Source organism: Pinus tabuliformis, chromosome 6, assembly GCF_031772625.1.
Source record: "Pinus tabuliformis cultivar Carrire ecotype Pingquan chromosome 6, CPIR1, whole genome shotgun sequence".
NCBI classification, from domain to species: domain Eukaryota; kingdom Viridiplantae; phylum Streptophyta; class Pinopsida; order Pinales; family Pinaceae; genus Pinus; species Pinus tabuliformis.
The window spans coordinates 387,213,720-387,222,219 of NC_142292.1; positions in this window are offsets into that span (position 1 = coordinate 387,213,720).

Below are 8,500 nucleotides of genomic sequence, written 5' to 3' on the forward strand. Positions count from 1 at the left end.
ATTAAAAGACCTTCTATCAAATCTTGAGAAGTCAAAATAAGGAAGCAAATGCGCAGGAAAACTGGGTTTATCTTCTAGAGTCGAGAAAAACCATCATTTTTTTCTTCTCGGTAAAAACTAATTATATTAAGAGGAAGTATGGTACAATATGAAGTTACAACCAAGAGAAGCAAGAAAACGGGCAGCCGGAAAGGATTGACTATCCACCTTGGCCCCTTGGAGAAAAGGAGAAGAGAACAGTGCTAAGCAAGAAGTAACAAGAAGAATAGAGTAACAAGAACAGAACATAGGATTCTACCCAACGTGGGTAGAATCAACTATTCGGCATTTTTTTCCCTTCTTTTTACCAACTTTGACCCAATCAAGATGACGCTGCTGAGCTGGCATGATTTTCAAACTGAGCTGGGCTGACGGAGAGGTCTCCTTGTCTGAATCTGAGGGAGAGGACTCATGAGTTCTTTTCTGTGAGTTTGGTGGGATAGTAGATTCCTCAGGACCAGTCGAGGGCGGATCCTGTGCCGACTTTGCTTCCATTCCTTCCGCATCGCCTTCCTCTTCATCTGAGCTGGAATCAACATCATCCATGGGAGGAGGATCATGAGGTTTCCAGCTTTTGGATTTCGGCTTAGGATTGGCTTTCTTCTTTTGGGCAGGCATCGAGGGACAAGAGCTCTGAAGGTGCCCTGTGTGATGGCAATTTCGGCAGCGAAAGGCTGTGTTCTCATAATCTAGGGTCTGAGTCCAATGGAAGTCTCCAATTTTGAGAATAATCTGATCAGGTAGGCCTTTGCTCATATCTATTTCTGCACAAATTCTGGTGAAGGTGTATATACCTTTTTCCCCTCTGGAGGTGTCTATGGTTAGAAAGTGGCCTAGAGTATCACCGATTCCTTGGAATACAGCAAAGTGCCATAGATGCGCCAGGAGATTAGGAAGTCTAACCCAGATGGGGAGCTTGGTGATGATTGCTGTAGAAGGATCAAAATCTGGGAACCAAGGGGTGAGGAATAAACCTGCTGAGCCCCAAAACCATGGGCCTTCAGTTAATGCTTTTTGGTAGTCTTCACTGAAAGCAAATACTACAATGAAGAAACCCTTTGAGCAGAGAAAAACCTTGCAGTTGTTGGTCCAGTTAGAGTGAATCCATTGGTAGAGATCCGCTGTGCGTGGCCATAGCCCATTGAACCTGCAAATAATGGCATGCTCTGCATACTTTTGGATTTGCTCATCCAGCGTAGGATGCATTATTTCAATGGAGGGGGTTTCCTCCAGTTTTTCCACCAAAAAAGGTTTGGGAGCCTGAGCTGGTGGAGCTATTTTCTTGGGCCTCTGAGCATGGACATCATCTTTGTATGAAAAATCCGCAGCTGAAGATGACTGTCCAACAGCTCCCCCTCTCAAACGAAGGGTAAAAACGATGGAGGCATTTCTCTTAATGCTGTAAAAAGAAAGGGGATAAAGATCCTCAAGTTGTTTACCTTCGTGGAGGAGACGTTGAGAAGCAAAGGGAATCCCCAGCCTAAATTCCAGGATTTGCTTGAGGTCTTGCACTAGATCCAAAGAGCTTACCCATTGTAGCAGAGTTTTGCCAGAAAGGAGCATGATCTGGATCTAGAACGAGGCAAAGTGATCAGACTGCTGCTTTCCACTACATATATTCTCCACAAAAAAGGGGGCTGTCGCAATTCTGGGCACAACCTCTGCTAGACGGAGAAGAATAGCATCGGTTTGATTTGGACCTGTGTCAAGAGGCGGCAGAGCTAAGGGAATATGGCACGGCAGCGATTTTGTCTTTGTACCTGTGGATATCGCCTTTGAAGACATCAGGCCTGACCCTGAAGAGCCTTCACTTTCCAGCTTCAAACCCTCGTCGACGAATCCTCCCTCGTCTCTTATCCACTGCACCAAATCTCGCGTGTCTGGGCTCAACACCAAGTCTCGCGTGTTTGCGCTCAATCTTGTGGAATACGAAGCCCTCAAAATGCAGGAATGGAGCTGATGACTGCATTGCCGTGAGTGAGATTTGCGAAAAGTGGTTGTCGCGAGAAGTGTGAAGTCTTGGGAAACTTTACACTCGGAGCATGCCCTGAAAACACTTGATAATGCGAGGGGATTCATCTTCAACCCTACGCCCTTCATGTCGTAAAATATCATGATAGCCTCTTCGAAGCACCCATTCTGTGCATACCCACAGATCATCGCACCCCATGAAACCTCGTCTCGCTTCCGTATTTTGTCAAACACTTGCTGTGCATCCGCCATGTTTTGGCATTTTGCATATATGTCAACTGGCGCACTCCCGGCCAAAACCTCACACTCCAATCCAGCTTTAAAGACATGGGCATGGATCAGCTTTCCTTCTTCAGCCGCTGCTATGCTGGCAGAGGCTATCAGAACACTTCTGAACATGGACTTGTTCGGCATCGGGCCCCCCCGCTGCATTTGGCAAAAATGTTTGAGGGCCTCGCTAGCGTGCCCCTGAAGTCTAGTCTTGATAATGTGAGCATGGATCTGTTTACCCCGAGCCAGGGCTTTGGCGGCGGTACATCTCTTTAGCAGAAAAGCATAGCTATTGGAGTCTAGGAAAACACCGTCTGCCATTTCCCCACCCTCAAAAATCTCATTGCACCGTGACAAGAATATGGATACACCATGAAAATAACGCAGAAAATTGATGTGTACAGATTCGGCGTGGTTTTGTTGGAGGTGGTAATCGAAAAGCAGCCCATCGACCCGACCATTCCCGAAGACGTCCATTTGGTGGAGTGGGCGCGAGACGCAGTGCAGAGCTCTAGAATTCTCCTAAGTACCCCTCAGCTCATGAAAACTATGAGAAAAACCATCATTAATGGTATGTCAAGAAGGAAATTTATTCCTTGATTAATTTCTTACATATTCCTACTCATTTTATCATTTTTAGAACCTATTGGTATACTAGTAGAAAAGGAAAACTCTGAGGAAATCAAGGAAAACAACCTTAACCCCCCTACTTCCTCTCACATTGGTAGTTATATATATATATATATATATATATCTATATATATATATATATATATATATATATATATATATATATATATATATATATATATATATATATATATATATATATATATATATATAGATATAGATATAGATATATATATATTTGTGGGCCTCTCAACATCACTATGGTGGTTGGTGGAGGGTGAGAATACCATGCAAAAGACTTCCCCTTACAACCCTCGCATGTGGCAAGTCCATTCTCTATACAGTACTGCAATCTAATCTTCGCCCTCGCACCAGATTTATTGATGGCTCAAGCATGGTGGGAAAAAATGGAATTTATTTTTGATCAAATCCTTGTGTGTGTGAGCTCTTGGGTCCTGCAATTAAATATATGGATTTTGTTAAGTCGATATCTATATCTATATCTATATATATATATATATATATATATATATTATATATATATATATATATATATATATATATATTATATATATATATATATATAGATATATATATATATATATATATATATATATATATATATATCTTACAGGAAGTTTGTGTTTATATGGGGGCTAAGTTAAATTCTATTTGTGTTGGAGGGTAACTCAAGTTCGAGACAGTTCCAAATCCTCTGGTAGAAGGAGAAGTTATGGTAGTTTCCAAGATGATGAACCATATGCTAGCGAGAGGTGCCAAATCTATGTCATGAAGGGTGACCTGAATCGCAAGGAAAAATTGGGTCTTTTTGGTTTCCCTTACTTGATTACGAAGCCAAAGATTCTCTTCTACTTTGCTAGGAGATGTGAATTATACTCCTCTAGTTTGTCACCAATCTCCAAGGAGGTTTACAGGGAAAATATTGGGGTCCTTCAAGGTGGAGAATTCATCCTATATAGAGAGTATTGGGCCCATCTGCAGGCTCAAGCACTTTCAACCTTGCATACTTTGGGAAGTGTTGGTTCTAGACTGTGGAAGTAGCCGCATGCAAGTCTCCAAGTTAATTTTAGTTGGCTTGTTCCTTTAAGCTACTTATCCATCTATGTTGTTGTTAACTTAGGTTACGTATTTTTCTTGGTCAAGTACTACTCTTCATATTTCTCACAGTATTGGTGGATCTCTCCCTTTCCTCCCTCATGTTTGTTGAGTTTCCTATGCTCCAAGCACCCTAGTGCTCCTCTCGACCCTCCATGGGAGTGGAATTGACCAACAAGAACCTCTTTTGGTGCTCCTTCGCTGGTTGGCGTCCTATATCCTTCTTGCACCCTTGGTTCAAGATCCCAACCTATTTGGTTCTCAATCCTCCTTTGAAATTGTCTCTCTTCCTCTTGAAAGTCTCTTATGGCACACCACAAGAATCCTTCAACCACTTCAGGTGGCATCCTTGCTTTCAGTAATTGTCTAGACCACCCTGATGAATATCAAGTTGAGAACATGGACCTCTAATGGAAAATTCATTAGCAGTCAAACACAATTATCTTATTGGTTGAAGAATTGCAAATGCTCAAAGCCCTACAAGCCAACTCGTTGAATTATAAATTCAAAGGGCTATCGATGAACAACACAACACTACAAGCAATACATTGATATGACAAACTATAAAAATTTTTAATTGATCTTAACATGCTATTGGTTGATGCTCCCCCTCCTGAATTGTGATTTCATATTGTAAATTCATTTTTTTGAATAGACATTTTTGTGGAGAATATAATTGTAGTTTGGTTGGTAGAAAGTATGTCATCAGTAGTTTCATAAATAATAATTTTGGAACTTCCCTCTTATTCTTTTTTGAAGAAATCAAAAACTTGGAAATCAATGTAAACATTTCCCAAGTATTTCGGCATAAAATTGATATCAAAACTACTTCTTGATGTCATTCATATATATATATATATATATATATATATATATATATATATATATGTATGTATGTATATATAAAGTGATGGTTAAATTTGATGTTATGTAGTATTTTATAATTATTATTATTATTAAAGGAAATTTATGTTGTATTTTGTAATATTAAAATAAATTTTCTATAACAAATAAAATAAAATTATATAATTTATTTATTCATTAATATGAAATTGATATACAACATTTTTCAAATATTAATAATGAAAAATCATTTTAGTGTAAATTATTAAAAGAAAATCTATGAGTTATCACTGCATTTTCATGGTTGCATTACCTACTTCAAATATTTGTCATCCAATTTAAAGGGTGATTAAATACTCATTGTGTTTTTCAAAGTGATTCCTCAAAAAAAAATATTCGTTTGATAAATTTAAAGTTAATATGAATTATACTAATTCTTTATTGTATCGAGAGGTGTTATGCATTCTAATATGAGGGAGATGTTCTAGTAAAACATTATTCTTTATTGCATTAAGAAATGTCTACAATCTATTATAAGGAAGTAGTTGTTAAATAAAGTTGTAATACCCCTCAATAGAAAGTAAATATTTAATTTACTTTAAGTGCAATGATTTGGGAGACTATGGGCTATGTGAAAGGCTTAATCAGAAATTTCAATGTTTAAAGGTTATTTTATAAAATTATTAATAAGTTGGTTACGGAAGCTGTAGAAATTACGGGGAAAAGACACTACTTGAAAGTTTCACCTACCTGACAGTTACTCTCATCCAATCATCTCAGTTGGGAAAAGAAGCCAGGAGGGTATGAGGGAAACTTAAGGCATTTGATAAGGGAGACTTGAAAATAATTTGATTCCTCAACAAGACATTGTTGAGGAATGGAAGAATGCTGCCAAATAGGGTATTCTTGAGCTAGTTGGCCAGTGGAATCCCTTGTCAGACTTGTAATCTTCAATATCATAATTTGGACTTGTTGGTTCTCGAATTCTTAGGAAAGACCTGCTGAGGTCATTGTTCACTACTTTCTGGAAGTGGAAACTAGCATGAGGGAAGAAGAGGTAGAGGTATCATTCTTATTAGTCGGGAGGAGTGACCTTGTCCCCTATGGATTATCCTAACAACCTAAACCCCAACAGATAAGTACACATCATTGTTAAGACTCTTTGTAAAATGAAAATTGTTATAGTTTACAATAATAATTTGTATAAAGACTAGTGAACTTTATGTAAGGGCAATAGAGAATGTAATTTTTTTAAGAAATCTGTTGTATTTACAGTATTGATCTGTGATAAAGTATGGTAAATCTCTTATAAAAGAAATATATATAAAAGGGGTTTGTATGATAGAAGTTTTAAAGGGTTACAAATTAAAAATTGATATGTTTTTATTGTAGCAGCTGCAACACCCTCCAAAATTTTGGCCTGCATGTAATTTTAGAGCCTTCCTTGGGTTTTTCCTTGATGTTTGTAAGCACTCGGGCTCATCCCGTGAGATCGTGTTGAGACTTTGCATCCTCCTCGCTTGAATGTTCATTGCACATCTTTTTGCATGTTGATCACAATGTCATGCTTGTAGCCATGTTCTCGCCATGCACAAATTTTGTCTTCGTGTGTACAAGTTGTATTTGCTATGTAAGAATTTGTCACACTCACACATGAAGTTGTATTCAGTGTCGTGCAAGTGTCATCACGGTCGTTCAATGATCTATCAAAAGTGTCACGCTTATCACTCGCACCATCAATCAGTCACACTAAGTGTATGTTGTCTTGATGGTTCAAGGTGTCTTGTCGCCAAGTCTTGTGAGTGTGTGTTGACAAGGTCATGCATGTACAAAGTCACTCATTCACACACTTAGTCATTTTGTTGAATCTATGTTGACTGGACTAACCCCATCAGCTAGACCTCCGTTGAGCTACACTACACAGTTTCAGCCCTCAGTGAACATGTACTACTACCCAGAATTGCATAGATCTTGAGGCTGCCTCCCAGGCAATCTGCACTGTGCAATCTTGAGTTGAATCAATCGACTGTCACTATAATGACAAAGGAGTTTCTCAGTAAGCTATCTCAATCTATGATGCCCGCAAGTGAAACCACCAAGCCTCTAGCTGGTCAACTGGAGAGTTTGATCGTGCAGTGACCCCGGGCCTCACTCCTCCAAAGCATTGTGTAGAAGCTGCCAAGCATGCCCACTTCTGCTGACTGAAGAAACTGCGTAGACATGCCAGACAAACACCTGTTTCCTGTCACTACAATTCCTTAAAAAATTGTGCAGATTTTATAGCCAGTCGCCCTATCAACCGACCTGCTGCTCCTACTAAAAACTGTGCAGTTTTCATGGGTAGTCTCCCCACTACCCAATATCCCACGTAGCTCATAAAATACACAAGGATGTCTAGTAGGCCAGCCTCCCATCTCCCTAGATAAACTGCGTAGTTTTTGCTAGCAGCCTCCCACAGTGCGCTGCCAACCTTCCCAGAGAAATTGCGTAGTTTTCACTGCTAGTCTCCCCTTGCTACCTGCACTGTCTCCGTAAAAAAATTGCACAAATCTTCCCTCCAACTGAGCCAAATCCCGCAGACAGTCATTGCCGATCCATATTTCCCATCTCAACCTCCTAGTAACATCTATGCAATTTTCATGGATCGTGCTCGAAGCTCGCATCCCGGCTTGAAATGTGCCTTGTGCAATTTCAAAGCCTTGTCCTCTCTCCCAATCACTTGCATTTGGAAGCAAAAAATAATGCATCATGATAAACTAGGAGATTTCTGGATTTGATTTCATCTCGTCATGCGTGATTACAGATACAGGTACATGGATGAGACATGGCACGACAACGAACAAGATGAACAAGGAGCGCATGTAAGGAGACTTGTTTGTGAACGAACGAACACATGGAGCATGCAAGGTACAAGCGAAGGAGAGACATGCACGAGCAACAACAAGTGAACACCAATACCATCAAAAACTCTTCACACCTTTCCATGTGGAGGTGAAGCTATGATACACAAAGAGCACATCCATCACTCAACAACATTGCAACTCGACATGCACACCACCAGCATCATGAACATACCAAATCTGTCATGTCGAGTCATGTCATGAGTTATCTTAGCCACATCATTATTGAAGGCCATACAGTTGTAATTAGTGTAATGTAACGTGGAAGTCCAAGAGACCCACATGTAAAGTTAAAGATTCATGTAAGTCAAACAGTCATGAGGGAAGTCGAACAATCACAAGGGCTAGTTTTACCCTTGGCTATAAATACCCCTCATTTGTACATGCAAAAGACTTTTCACCTTGGCTCCTCCCACATAGCCTTGAGAGTTTGTAGTCTTTTCTTTGAGGAGCGAGCAGTGGCTCCAATAACCCTACTATCAGGGTTAGTGATGTATGGTGTACCAATGTGTCTTGGAAATTTTTCTTAATTCAGAAGCTTGATAACAGGTCAACACGTTTTCACACATTTATTGTAATTTTTTGTACGACTATTGTTTGGACACTTGTAATGCATGTTACTTTAACCTGTGTTAAAAAAATTGAACTATTTTAGTTGTTATAATAAATATGCTTACGAAAATGTGTTGTATAAGTTGTTAACGGTGTCTCGCCCATGTGGGATATCCCGC